This window comes from Taudactylus pleione, unplaced genomic scaffold (genome assembly GCF_031769625.1).
Source record: "Taudactylus pleione unplaced genomic scaffold, aTauple2 ptg000116l, whole genome shotgun sequence".
Classification (NCBI taxonomy): Eukaryota; Metazoa; Chordata; class Amphibia; order Anura; family Myobatrachidae; genus Taudactylus; species Taudactylus pleione.
Window position 1 is genome coordinate 4,174,015 of NW_028284518.1, and position 15,360 is coordinate 4,189,374.

Genomic DNA, 15,360 nt, shown 5'->3' on the forward strand with positions numbered 1-15,360 from the left:
AGCAATATTATGTAACCATGTCTGCTCGCAGTAAGTTCAGGAGAGGAAGTAAAATGGAAATAAGTTCCCCCTGTGGGACTGCTTGCATAAGTGTTAATAATAGCTGAAATAACAACTACAGCCTGAAGGTTTTGCTTCCTTTTGGGTTCTGTCCAGGTAACTATATTGTACAACTGAAAGGAAGTACAACATTGCGTTCCAAAGCAACGAACCTTGAAGCATTTTAGGGCAAAAAAAAAGATGGTACAGAATATAGTTACTGTAAGTGGCCATAAAGGGATTTGTATATGACTAATGTGCACATTATTTATAACCAACAAAGTATAAAGTTTATATTACAGACTTCGGTATATCGCCTAATGTGTACCCAGCCTTAGTGATCCAGTATAATATTTAAAATATATCCATAAAGAAGACAAATTTTGAGACTTTAGTTCTCTTATAATGTGCCAAAAAGGACTTCTTTGTGAGGGAATGCACATATTGGGAGTGACTGTTTTCAGAGGCATCACCCAAAATATCCTTAAGTACCATCTTGTGGCACTAGTGCCAAGGGTTGCCATGTATTAAGTAAAGCAATATATTAATTTTGATTTAAATCTGTATGTACTGGGCCAGTTTTCATAAAATAATTTATGTTCTGCAGATACAGTATACTCTATATCACTCAATTTAAGGTGGATTATGATTACTACGCAATATATCCGAATTTTGCCACATCAATTCTCAAGTAATTTTTAACAAATAAATCCACGGTCATGTAAAAGAAACAATTACATGGAGAAAACTGATTGCAGAGAACCAAACCTTATCCACCAGCATTCCCTATACCAGGTGAAGGCAACCTGTGGCTCTCCAGCTGCTTTAGACTTGCATATCCCAGCGTGCCCTGTCAGCAAAATGTGACAGGACATGCTGGGACATGTAGTTCCACAGCAGCTGGAGTGCCACAAGTTGCCTACCCCTACCCTATATCATTACACCCCTCACAGGAGAAAATGTAATAGCCTGCAACTTGCAGGCATCGACGAGATTCCAGAGTCTGCCCAATGTTTTAAAGTGGTAATCATTTAAAAGGCCAAACCAAATTGGTTTAGCCTTTTAAATGATTGCCATTTTAAAACATCAGACATTCTCTCGGGAATCTCGCCGATGCCTGCAAGTCGCAGGCTATTACATTTCAACCAGATTATTGAATTCCATAACTGAACAATTTAAGGTTAGTATGTGGTCCATTACATATTTTAAATCCTCTCTGCCACTTCAGTAGGAACTTACCGTATGTAGCGGGGCCAAATTGACCTTATCAATGCCAAGAAACTGGAGCAAGTAGAGGGTGTTATCAGGTTAAATGACAGTTCTATATTGAGCATTTTAATCTTGTTGTTTGATGCTTGTCTGCTTCATATTTGACTAGAGAAAGGAGTAGTACTGTAGCTTTATTCTGTTAGCTATCAGTTTAGTATACAGTGTGAGGTGAGTGATGAGGAGAGCAATTGGTCTGTAGTTTTGGCATAACATGGAATTCTAGTTTAGCTTCAGGATGGTCACAATTTGGGCCTACAGCATTTCCAGAGGAAATGTTGAAAGATGAGAACAACCACTATGTAGGCCAGTATTGGGCAACAGGACCGGTGAGAAATCAGCTCTGTACAACGCTCAAATTTAAACTCCACATTCTTATACAGGTTGAGTCTCCCATATCCAAAATGCTTGGGCCCAGGGGTATTTTGGATAACAGAATACACTGTATTTTGGAATAATTGCATATCATAATGAAATATCTTAGGAATGGGACCCCAATATACACACAAGCTCAAGCAAAATTTGTGTACATAATGAAATTCATTTCTGTTTCATATACACCTTATACACACAGCCTGAGGGTAATTTTATACAATATTTTTTATAATTTGTGCCTTAGACAAAGTTTGTGTACATTGAACCATCGAAAATCAAAGGTTTCATTATCTCAGTCATGCCAAAATAATTCTGTATTTCGGAATATCCTGTATTTCGGAATATTTGGATATGGGAGACTCAACCTGTGTAGCAAAGAATGAGACTGAACAGGAACAGCTGGATTCCACATCACATGACCTCTTCTGCACATATGACTGAGAATATCTCATTGCATGAGGAGGAGAGAGTGCAGTGTATATTGGTCAAAGTGTTCACCCTCCTTTCTCTGCAGACTGTTGGCACAGTTTTACTTTACCACGCTACCACAATTTACTACAATAAATATTGAGTGGGGGCATGAAAGAAAGTTTGAATGGCATTTGAGGGAGGTTTGGGGAAGTATATAGATATCATGTGGAGATGTCGAATTTGCAAGGGGGAAAGTGTTAGGGGCATGTTTGGAGGTATAAGTTATATATAGGAAATGTGAACCAAAAATGTTAATGTCTTTCCTTTATTGTGAATTGGCATGTGGGAAAGTCTGTGGCATTACACATGTATCTGTAATCAGTGCAGGTGTGTGGTACACACAGGCCCTTTGTCCATGGGGACCACACAGTGGCACAGCGCCAGAGTCTACTCAGGACATGCGTTGGTAAGATAGGGGGGAGGGTCCATACGAAGATTGCACACTATGTGGCATGTGTGAATGTCAAAGGGGCATATAAGGGTACATGGGGAAATCTAAGTATCATGTGAGTGGCATCTTTGGAAGTCTGATTGGCATATGTGGAGGTCTAAGTAGCTTTCGGGGTGTCCTGAGTGGCATATGGTGGAAATGTGGAGGGCATTTGGGGAGGTTTGAATGGAATTTGAGGAGATTTATGTGTCATGTGAGGACATCTGGGTGGTATGGTGGAAGGTCTGAGCGGCATGTTAGGAAGTCTGACTGGTATGTAGGGGCGGTTTTGGAGTGCATGTGAGATCTGAAATAAGGGTAATGTGCAGCCTTTTTGAAGGGTGGAGGGCCGCATATGCTTTTCTTAAAACTTGTCAGGTTGCCAAGGGCCGCATATACTTTTCTTAAAACTTATCAGGTTGCCAATTACTGCTATAAGTGCTTTAGGTGGGAAGCCATCTCCTTAGCATAGAATTTGTAGAAGGAGTTTAATAGCTAACGGGAACCTGGTGTTTTTCAAGAAGCAGCAAAGTAATGGCTGCAGGGATATTTTACTTGTCCAGGATACACTAAGGGCTGCCTCATTGGAAGGAGATAAGGTAAAGTGGATTGAGGGGGTGATTTAGCATTGCACATAAGTGCAATAGTAAACGCAGATTCACGATTATCAGGAAACTGCATGTTTGCAGGACCCATTCTGTGCATGTGCAGACTGGGTCCTGCGTGATTGCACGCAGCCCCTATTATGCCTCTGCCTGAGGCATATACGGGCCTGAGGCAGTGAAGGCTAATGTTTCCAGAAATGAGAGCGTGTCACCCCGGTTTCCGGGAGTTTCAAAGCCAGGATCTGTGTCCATGCATGCAGTTTCCGGGCTTCGCAAGTCAGTCAGCCTGCATAAGCTGAGCCGTCCAACAACCCAACCGATGGTTGCAATGGTTATTCCAGCCTGCGACGTTGGTCGCAGTGCTGAGATCGCAAATGCAGCAGGGGGTGTCAGACACCTCCTGCTGCATTTGCATGCACCTCCTGCTGCATTGGTTGTGTGCGGCTTTGTAATTCCATCCTTTGCTGACTCAGCTCCTGAGTCATAAAAATGGTAATGTTGCCTAAAGTAGGTTGAAGTAACCAATCCTACAGATTGCATAGACAACTATAGTATTAAGCAGAGCAATTCACTATATCTACGGAGTGGGTCTCATAATTCTCTTTGTTGGCCTGGGAAGACAGGAAAAAATAAAAGACTTATTACATAGCTTCAGGGTTGTCTTAACAGCAGTGTGGGCCCTGGGCAAATCAATGCACTGGGGCCCCTACCCACCCATTCACGGGAAAAAAATGTAAAATGGTCTATAAAATTAAACCCTCCTGCATGCCCATCAGACCTCCCACACATGCAGAGAGACTGGTCTGAAGCCGGTGGATGAAGTGAAACTGGGACTGAGATGAGTACTCGTCACCGGGGAAGGATGGGATGGGGGAGGTTAGATCAGAATACAGTGCACCGGCGGCTGGCTTATAAAAATATCACAAATTTACCAACTGGCTGCGGCTGCAGAGGGGCGGGTTGGTGGGCCCCTACAAGCTTCGGGCCCTTGGGCAACTGCCCAACAAGCCCAATGGAATAGATGGCCCTGCATAGCTTGTTTAATAACATTTTCCCTTCTTTGTTTCACTTGATGGGAATTAAATTGTAAGATCTGTTTATCTGAACCATTCTCTTAACTTACTTACAGTAGCTACTTAACTCTTCTTGTAGAGGATGTAGTTTTGTAGTTTTATTAACTATTTCTACATTCTTACGTTTTCCATTTTGATTTAGATGGAACATGTATAACTTGATGCTGATTTTTTTTTATCTATGCCTCTGATCTCAGGACAATCTGACTGATATTAGTTGAAGAGAAATTTACAGATATAAGTGGCTTGTGCTATGTTCCCTGTGAAGTCTAACGATAGACCCAGAATGCAGCCAGGAACAACAGGAGCTTTCAACAAGGCTCCTCAAAAGGATAATTGTACTGTAAAGTGGTTCCGGCGCTTCCTGTGATCTAATGAAAATCTTTTCTTTTTGGTATTTTTCTCCAAAAAATATATGAAAAAGAAAATATATAGTTTAAAACCGTAACAATGTTTTATAAATCGTGAAAGGTTGATATAAACTCACCCTTCAGAAGTAAGTTGTAGACGTTGGACCCAATTTTCACCGTGGTCCTGCCATGGTTGCAGAATGCAACGTTGGCCTTTAAGGTGAGGTCTTCAATTCCTCCCACACGTAGTGTTGTAAATGGGGAAATAAATACAACAAGCTGCCATGGTATAGTATAACACAATATGCAGTGTACTCACCTTGAATGGGATATATTATACGCCTTGGACATTCATTTTCTCATCCCGATGTCCGTCGGTATATTGTTATGGGTCCTTATACCCAGTCCAAAAATAATTGTGGATATAGACTAATTTCTTTATAAAACAGTAATTAATTTGTTAATATGTATATGAATAAAAGGTCTTAGCGGTATGTAGTTAATTTCACCAGACCTCAAAAAACATACAACAATTTCTGTTTAAATGAAAATTTCAAATATATAAGAATGCAAAAATCAAAAAATAAATAAATAAAACAAAGATAATTCCAAATCTTAAAAGTAGAAAAAGGAGGAATGAATGAGTGGAGGATTCTAATAATGAATACCTAGCAACATGTTTCTCAGATTCTACGTCTGCTTCCTCAGGCTGGTAGCTTAGTTGAACATATGAGAGTTTGTAATTCAGGATTAGACAGTTGAAAACTATTGAATTGTTTTTGATATGAGATTGTAAAGTTTGGGGCTGTGTCTCATGTGATGGAGACAGTAGCATGACCAGGTCGTGGCATGCATTGTTGATTTAGTAATTCATTGTGGCAGCCACTTCTGTAAAACAATCAATATAAGAGATGTGTTGTCGGCATCTGATAAAAAATGTATAGTCATTTTCATTAACAACTTAATACTATTTATGCATTGTGTAGGCCAAAGCAGGAGATTACTGATGGGAACTAAAGGTGCCCATCAACTAGTAGATCAGGGAAAGACGGTACGATTATGACATCGTAATCGTACCGTCGTTCCCCTAGAGGGTGCAGTACCTAAACTGTCGTGATCTGTAGATTGGCTTGCATGTTCGGCCGATGATTGATGTCGGAAATGACCAGCAGGAGCGCGCATCGCTGGTCGTTTACGACATTTGGATGCACAATTTGTGCACGATTTGTGGCCGTTTACTGAGCGATTGCACGATTATGATGTCGTAATCGTGCAATCGCACAGTGTAATCGGCTAGTAGATGGGCACCTTGAGCACTCATTTTAGCTAATTGATTGTAGTGGGACTTGGAGTTTGTGTGTGGGCATCTATCATTTGTGTGTTTGGGGAATAAATTGAAATCTCGAAATACAGTCAGTTGGACTATGGCTATTTGTTACAATCACATTAAAAGTTGGAATAAAATAAAATAAATTAGCAATTCCTTTATGCTTGGTTGGGCCATTAGCAATGTACCTCTGTCAGTAGTGTTTGTCAGAGATGTGGGGGTGAGCAACATGAATATGAGTCTCCTGGCATGCTGTATTGTCTGCTCTTTGGTACCAACAGGTTTTAAGTGCTAATCTCCGGCTTATCTGGGAAATGCAGGTCTCTGGCATTTTGAACATTTTGCAGATGATAGTCTTAGAGCAGTGATTTTCAACCTTTTTAAGCCTGTTACACACCAAACAAGATTTTAAAATTGCTAAGGCACACCATCAGTCCCCCACGGGATAAAAAACATACACATTGGCCCCCATGGGAAAAAACGCTCACAAACTGGCCCAGCACAGGAAAAAGAACAGACATTGGCCCCCACAGAAAAACAAACACATTGTGCCCCAATTTTTTTTTTAATTCGATGGACCCCACAGAACAAAAATAAACACATTGGGCCCCACAGAAAAAAATAAAATAAAATGGTCCACACAGAAAGAAATCAAACACACACATTGGCCCCCACAGAAAAAACAATCACTTTGCTCCTCACAGAAAAAAATAAAATAACCAGCTGAGAAGGCTCACTGTCGTCCCTGTCCTGTCCTATATCTGCTGAGGTTGCTCAGTCACACTCAGTGACTGAGCACACAGTGCAAAGCTGGGAGCAGTGTGCAGGTGGGCATGCAACACGGCGAGTGTAACCTATGTCATGCCACCGCATATCCATTGGTCACGGCCCGGGTACTCCCAAGCCTCCCAGAAGAGCACAGAACTGCCCGGGGCAGCAGTACAAGTAAAGTCAGCTCTGACTTCACTGACCTTGCGGCACACTTGACAACTGCTTGCGGCACACTAGTGTGCCACAGTACAGTGGTTTAAACTGCCGTCCTAGAGTAAACCTACAACTCTATGCAGTTAGGGCCCTAATTGCAATCGAACCAATGAATCCAGTAAGTAGGCCAAGGACAGGACAAAAAGATATCAACAACAGGTTAGGAACAATTCAGGTCATCAGAATAATATCACAATAGCAGAAAGCAGCTCACATACACATGGACATCAGTCAATATACTGCATACTTGCCTACCCTCCCGATTTGGTCGGGAACCTCCCAAAAATCATATATGTGTCACATATTCTTTAACATTATCACACTATTGGGCGCTTGTTTCCATTTTTTTTAATTTTTGATTATTTATTTATATATATATCTCACATATGTATCATGTGTGGATATATATATATATATGTGTATATATATATATATATATATATATATATAAAATCAGTATATCTATATATTAAATATACATACATACATACATACATACATATACACTATGTATACACACACAGAGCTGGACAGGGAATGGGGGCCCAGGGGAGGGTGAGTCACTGAACGGCTGGCTGGGCAGCCGACCACTAAAGGGATTGGCCCATATTTTATATACAGGCTAACTCACGCAAGCTGGTCTTGGCAGAATGGCAGGAATCAGGTCAGCGCCAGGTCCTGTGTGTGCAGGGCAGGAGCCGGAGAGGGTGTGGGCCGCTGGCGAGCTGTAGGCGGAGCCGTCTGTGGTAACTGACAGACTCTGCAAAGGCTTATGGGAGGAGCTGCTGCTAGGCATGCGCAGCAGCTCCCCCGTCGGCCATTTTTTTTGTTTACATATGTGCGCTGCCCGATCGGAGCTGTGCTCCGATCGCGGCAGCCCAGCCAGCTGTATTGGAGTAGGGGTGAATGAAGGGTGGCAGCCCCTAAAGGTAACAATGTGGCCGGCCCAGCGGCAAATGTCCCGGCGGCCCAATCCGCCCCTGAATGTGGTGATCATTCAGAGTGTCAGGTCTTTCAGTAATTATGGATCCGATGGTTTCCATACAACTTCGATGGTGGCTGATTGCACATACGCAGGATCTGTACAGCGCATGTGCCGATCAGTGTCCATGAACTTGCTGATTGACAGGCTGCGGCTGTTTGGGGTAAACAGGGGCGGCGTCAGGCTGCATCCCAGAAAATGGGGGTGTCAGCCCCATTGTTTGTGCGGTCTGAAGCCAGTGGTTGCGTCCTTGTATGCAGCTTCAAAGGCTTTAGCTGCATGAAAACACTGGCCATCCTGAGTAACCTGAGGGTTACATGACTGATGGTCATGAAAGAGTGACCCAATGCTGCAGCAGATCACAGAAGCTGACAAGAGACATTTACACTGTCAAGAACTCATGAATGCACAGTAGCAGTTTGTCAGTGTTGGTAGCATCAGTGTCTGGGGACTAGAACCTAATAACTTGAGGCTGCTGGCCTCATAACCTATTAGCAGAGTAGTGGTAGAGAAGATGTGCAGTGGAATTACCCTGGGTATAATTTAAGTTATTTAAATAGTCCCATCAGATAACAGTCAATACGCTGGGGCAAGAGTGTATAACGCAGAGGTTTCCAAACTCTGCCCTCAAGGCACCCTAATATCCATGCTTGACCACAGGTGACTGAATTAGTACCTCAGTCAATTTGATTTAACCACCTGTGCTCAACAATCAATATCTCTAAAACTTGAACTGTTGGGGTGCCTTGCGGCCTGCATTAGGGAACCTCTGGTAAAAGGTGTTAAATGTTTTGCATAGTTGTTTGGTTTGTTTGGTGCTGATGACATGTGGTACAGATAAATTAAGTCTTAGGTTTTTTGAGCCAGGTAGAACAATAAATAGCATAAGACATAAGGATAACACAGGTATACAAATAGTATTGATGCAGCCTGGAGTATTAGGGTATCGCTGGTCTGGGGTGCCAGGGTGTTATAAACATTGGCTGATAGTAGCACTACGCCCTCTAATGTAGCAGTGGTGATATAGTGTACTTCGGGTCAGGGCCAGATTAACAATGGGGCGGATGGAGCTACAGCTCCAGGCCTTCACATAAAAATAGGCCCATCATCATGACAGCATGATGTTGACTGTCCATCTGCTGTCCACAAGGTCAGCCATAAATCATAAGTAGTAAAAAAAAATTCTAGTTCCCTCACAAAATTATGCTTTTTTTTTTTTCTTTTACCTATTTGGGGAGACATTGGGGCTGATAGTGTGGGGTGTGTACACACCCACATGGCACTGGCCACACAGTAATGGTTACACCTCCTTGGCTTCTCATAATAGGCCCTTGATCATTTTAAGCTCCAGGCCCATGTGACCCTCAATCCGGCCCTGCTTGGGGTACTCTCTGGACTCTGCAGGGCTGGTATATCTGAAGGGGTCTTAAAGGTGAGTCCATTCACTAGGAACACTAGGGAGGAAAGACCACCGGCTCAGTTATCTGTTGCACTGAAGTGGGAAGCAAAGCAGGAGCTCTCCTTACTCAACAGTCAGGAAATCTGGCTAGCACACAGGTAGCAGTGTTTTAGGACCTCACAATTGCAGACTGACAGGAACTTAGGTTGCACACTGGTAACAGGATCTCAGAAACCCAGGATAGCACACTCATTACAGGATGCCAATACCTCAGCATTGCACACTGAGAACAGGGAGCCAGGAATGTAGGATTGCCTTTTGGTTAAATCTGTCCATTCTTTATAAATGGCTGCTTATTAGGCATGTACTGTTGTCCCAGATTTATTGTGATTGGGCAAATTTGCAGTGTCTCATGATCATTAATTTAGATATGTCTGTAAATAGTTGTAAACTTCTCAGCAGACCTTTGTCCAGTTTATCTGGCTTTCTTGAGAATCAGTACTTTAGTTTGATAATGGTGAATATTCAAGATGACCTTTCCGGGGTCTTCTTTGGGGTTGATTAAGGTTTGGGCAATATACTTTTTTTAATCTCTTCTATCATTTGGTTGTGCATTGAGGCTTAGGTTAGTAGGGCAGCAAAATATTTTGAACCATTTCTTCTTACAATTATTGTGCCCCTGTGGATAGTAAGAGACCACAGATTTTTATATTATTCCTGCGATATCTATTCACGAAATTGGCAATCTTATTCTGCAAGACACTAGGGTGCCAGATTGATCTTATTGAGCTTTAAGTTTATAATGGGATGTGCAAATTTATAAAACTTTCTTTCAATATTATAGGCACACATCTTACCAAATATGCCAGACAATATGTTAATTTACAAAACAATAAAAGTAGTGCATTACATATAATGCATTATGCACGTGAATCTAATTGCAATTTACAGAAAAGCCATGTTCCACCCACATATAACATTTCTTGATTATAGGGTGGTTTTGGGAGTTTTGCTTCATTGTGCACCACCATGCAAAATGCAGTAATGGTGCGCACACACTGGGCGATATTACTGAGCGATTGCACGATTACGACATCGCTCAGTAATTGTGCACAAATCGTGCAGTATAATGACGGAAACGACCAGCGATGCACGCTCGATAACGACAGATTGTGCATGTTCAGTGATGAGGGAGTGACTGATCGTTCAGTGTAGGCACTACAGAGGATCAGGAACGACTGTACGATTATGATGTCATAATCGTACTGTCTTTCCTAACCGCCCAGTGTGTATGCACCTTAAGTATTTTGTAGAAGTGGGATGTAATGCTGTGTGTCTTCCTGCTAAAGAGGGAGATCCCCCATAAATGTGATTTCTTCACCAAACTCAAATATGCTCCTACCATAAAATAAATCTAATTTTTACATGTCCTAGGAGATTGTGCAAAACATTTGTTGACCTTGCAGTTGTATGTCCGGGGAGGAAGGGATCTCTAGCCACATTTGACCACTGTTAAAAGAAAAAAAACGACTTTTAAATCCACAACATTGACAGATGAAGTGATATTGTTTCTCTTGTAAAAGTAGGTGCTGATTGACATTCCGGGGGCAGATCTAGACAATAAAGGAGATTTTTTTACACATCTGACAAGGGAGCAATGAATTCATTAGCTAGGGTATATTAAAAGGGAAAGAGGCTCCTATTTTAATTCTGCTTATGAAGTCCCTGGAAGCTGGTGAAACGTAGGGAATATTTGGACCACTGATAACCTACATTGCTCTTTAACACACTATGCTATATATAGCTATGAGATTAGTATATATATTTTTTTAAATTGAGTGTTAAAACATATTACACCAACAGGATATGTTTTGTCTCGCTTCTGAATCTTGATATAAATTATATCATCCCTGGATAGGTCTGACAAGGACCCAAACTAAACCGAGATAAGCAAATTGTTTAATTCACTCTGGTACTCATTTTGAAATATTATCATGATTGTCTCATCAATACAGTATAATACGATCTTCCTGACTTCCAAAATGTATACTTACTGAAGGAGTAATCAACAATACTTGGGGCCTGATTCAGCACGATTGCAATTACGTACGCAGATCAAGCGATTATTAGCCATTGCCTATATACCGCACTGCACATGCACGGCGATCGCAGAGTAAGTGACAGGCGTGAGTGTTTGGGGGTGGTGACGGGGGAGTGGTTGCAGAAACGCGGACCTGCCTGTCCGTTTGAAAGGTGTTGCACTGGCCTGCATAAATTAGCCACTGTGATTGCTTACTCAGCTTGATGAGACGTGGTCGATGACGCTCCTTTACTAATTATGCACTCCCATTAAACACCCTTTTGATCATTAGGCACGCTTGCGTTCGGATCTCCACTCCCCCGTTTTCAAGCACCTTCCCCTGTTACCACCCACAAACGGTACATTCTGTCAATCAAATTAGCAGCCCCTCGCTGTTTTACGAGTGCACGATTTCCGACCACAACGACTGGTTTGCGCATGTGCATTATGACCCATACGCATGTGCAATTTTGCAAACATCGCTCAGAGTGAATCAGCGGCCGCTTACGAGCGGCTCTGAATCAGGCCCACAGTGCGTTCTTGCCTGCTTATGGCTCCTTCCACCCTTTGGTGTGGAATCGAGGTCCATTCGCTATCGTGCGAATCACGGTGGCGTGATATCAACTGCGAGCCCCCAACTATGAATACCCTTAAATTGCTAGAGAGAAATAATCGCTGTCCAGACAATAATTGTGGTTCCAAAGCACAAAAATTCGTATTGCATTCAAAAAGAAAGATACACGCTTTGATCTAGCACAATTAGCGCAAAGGCAATTAAATACAGAAATAAGATACAGCCCAATACATACATGCACTGGTCCCAGCATACAGTCATCAGTCCAGAAGCCTGTGTCATCCAAGAAGAATGGCTGTATGTTGGGACCAGCAAGCAGGCTACATACTCTGTAGAACACAGATAACAACCATGTAGACAGACAAACACAATTCCATTGGTTCTTGCTCTTGGTCTTTGTAGTATGATGTAGTTCATAGGACAGTTCATATTTTGTCACTAGGGGTATGTCCCAGTTCCTCAGATGTTGCTTTGTGATGTGGTTTTCCCGCCGAAGAACTGGTTACTTTAAACTATTAAAAAAACACTTCATACAGCTTTACATTCTAACCACTAATTTCATATAGCTCATATCTTGCGAACACATGATGCGATTTCCTTGTGGGTCGAACCGGAAATCTGCAAATAAACAGTGATTTAGAATGGTACCAAACATGATATGTCTACTATATTATGTACCTTAATATTGTATACATTACACTTCACAACATAAGAATGCGCTAAAATAACCTCTAATATTAAGCTTTGAATGTGGAGGAACCTTTTTATAAGTTTTGATATGTGTAAGTGTGAGAATATTGTGTGAAGTCGCGAATATGCATGGTGCGTTAATGTGTAGAGTGCTTTGATATGGGGTATGGTAGGACTTTCAACAATATGCAGTTGCAATGCAGACGCACGACGCTAATAATCTAATAAAGCATCGTATTCAATGGTTTCGTGCTGACGACGCAAGATGGCGTCGTCAGGGGCAACACAAGATCGCGTCGCCAGATATTAACTTAAGATCTGGTCTCAGCCAATCGTCCAGCTTCGACAGTCCGCCCTTTGATAGCAAACAATACGCTATCACACACTGGTCTTAAATTTATTCAGTCATTCACTATGAAATTTTATTTAAAATTATGTTATGGGATGGCGCAATGTGGTCATTAAACCATCAATAATGTGTCCCAGGGAGGGACATAAAACTACCCTTATATGCACACCCGCGGATCTCGGAAGATCATGGGAAAGATGTGGGGATGCATCTAACCTATAAAGGAAGTCTTGAAGGGGATAGGGACTTACATTATTTAGGATGTTTAAAATAACATTTAATAATACATTTCATGCATGGCTAAATCTATACATCATCTGATGGTACATTCTAGTTCAGGATTGTAATGCAGTTCTTCATTTACCTTAGTATGCATACTATTACTACTAACCACCATCATAATTTAATTCTCCTGGTTTACCTTAGCATTAAATTTTCTACACTTCAACACAGCAGGAACACATCTGACACATAAGCCAATTACTAAGATGACAACCAATATGAGGATCAGGAGTTTACCTACACTGGCAACCATTTCCTGGACCCACTCTCCTAGACTGGAGAACAATTTTACAAGGTTCAACCACGAGAACCACTCTTCTACCTTTTCCTCTACCTCAGTCAATGAGGCATTATGGTTCTTTCGGAATTCCCATTTCAGCTGCAGAATCTCATCCATCTTCCAGTCTATCACCTCCTTGGGATCGCCAGTATTATTTGTGATATAAGTGCAACACTTGACACCAATTTGGGTGGCCAGAGTCACACAGTATCCACCAGTAACACCTGTTAAATAATTTAATACTAGTCTATGTTGCACAAGTTCTTTCTTATAGGCCTGTAGCTCCTTACCAGTGTACCTGAACGTGTCATCATACATCTCGGTGATATTATCTATTAATTTAGCAAGGTCTTGGATGTATCTAAAATTTAAAGTACCTCGAGCGATCCTGGTGGGATCTAATGCTACCAAAATTTGGAAGCCAGTTGTTTCGCTAATCAACTTTGTGGCTGTATGTACATCACCAGGTTTCATATTTCTTTTGTCTCTGTGTTCATACTGTGTGTGAAGATATGGTGATGGTGTGTTTTTATGAATATCCAAGCATTTCACCATGTGTAAGAGTCATAACCTCTGGGAGTACCCTTCCCAGATAACATAAACCTTCAGAACTCGGAGTGAGCCACTTGTACGCTTTCCTTCCACATATATAATACACATCATCTGGGAGGACTTAGGAAATAGAATGCATCATTACCATTAAACACATTTCTCTGACAAAGGATCCTATCCCAGGTTCTCCCATTTGGCTAATACATGCCTTTGATTGTATAATATCTGCACAGTACCCTACTGGTACCCTGCCAACCATCTCCTTGATGGGACTACGAGTATACCTATACTGGAAGTATCTCCCACTGTAAGTAATGTTATGTACAAGTTTATCATCTAGTTGTCCATTATCAGCTCTGAGTGAGAAGGTCATTGTTTGATTGTTCCCGGTCACCTCCCAGTTTCCTGGTTTATTGGAATTGGTGAAATTAAAACATAAGAGAGTTCTATCTACCTGGTACGGGTGAAGCTTAAAATTTGGAGGTTTGGACTTCCCGTCCAGCGTTTTTCCCCTTATGTAATCCAAGAACCTCAGAGACATTTAAAGGGAATGGTACTAACTTACATTATGTTGTCCCTGAGGCACATGAGTGCAAACCCAACACTCAGTCTCATTTAAAACCATACCCACTAAGGAATGGTAATCCTCTAAAGGATGCTCGCCCAAATACAGGTTATTCTTGGCCTGGCATCGCTGGATGCACTTTTCATCAATTAGAGATCCACAGTTTGCACACATACAGTATTCCTCAGACAATAGACCTTCATACTGACTACGAGTTTCTAGAATGACAGATCTCTTAATTACTGTACTGAGGCCCTGATTCAGAGCCGGACGCTCTGACAGAGCGCTCGCTCTGAATCAGGGCCGGGCTTTTTTTTTAGATCGGCCTCCTGGCCGCTCACATAGCTGTGAGTGGCCACCCACAGCTATAGCGAGCGGCCAGGAAGATGGTCGCAATGGTCAAGACCATCACGACTATCGGGCTTGCGACAAGACTCTTGTGGTAGGGTCTCATTGCCGCAAGCCCCAGAGAGCTTTCGACTCAAACAGAGCCGAAAGCTCTCCCACTGACATCACTTGTGATGTCAGTGGGGCTGCCCCCAAGATGGTAGGCATTCTCATGGGAACACCTCCATCTGGGCAGCCACTCCCCTGGTCCACCCACCAAAGGGGGCGTGCTGTTACTCAACATCGACAGCACTCCCCCTTTGGTATGATACCCAGAGCGACGGATTGCCCATCGCTATC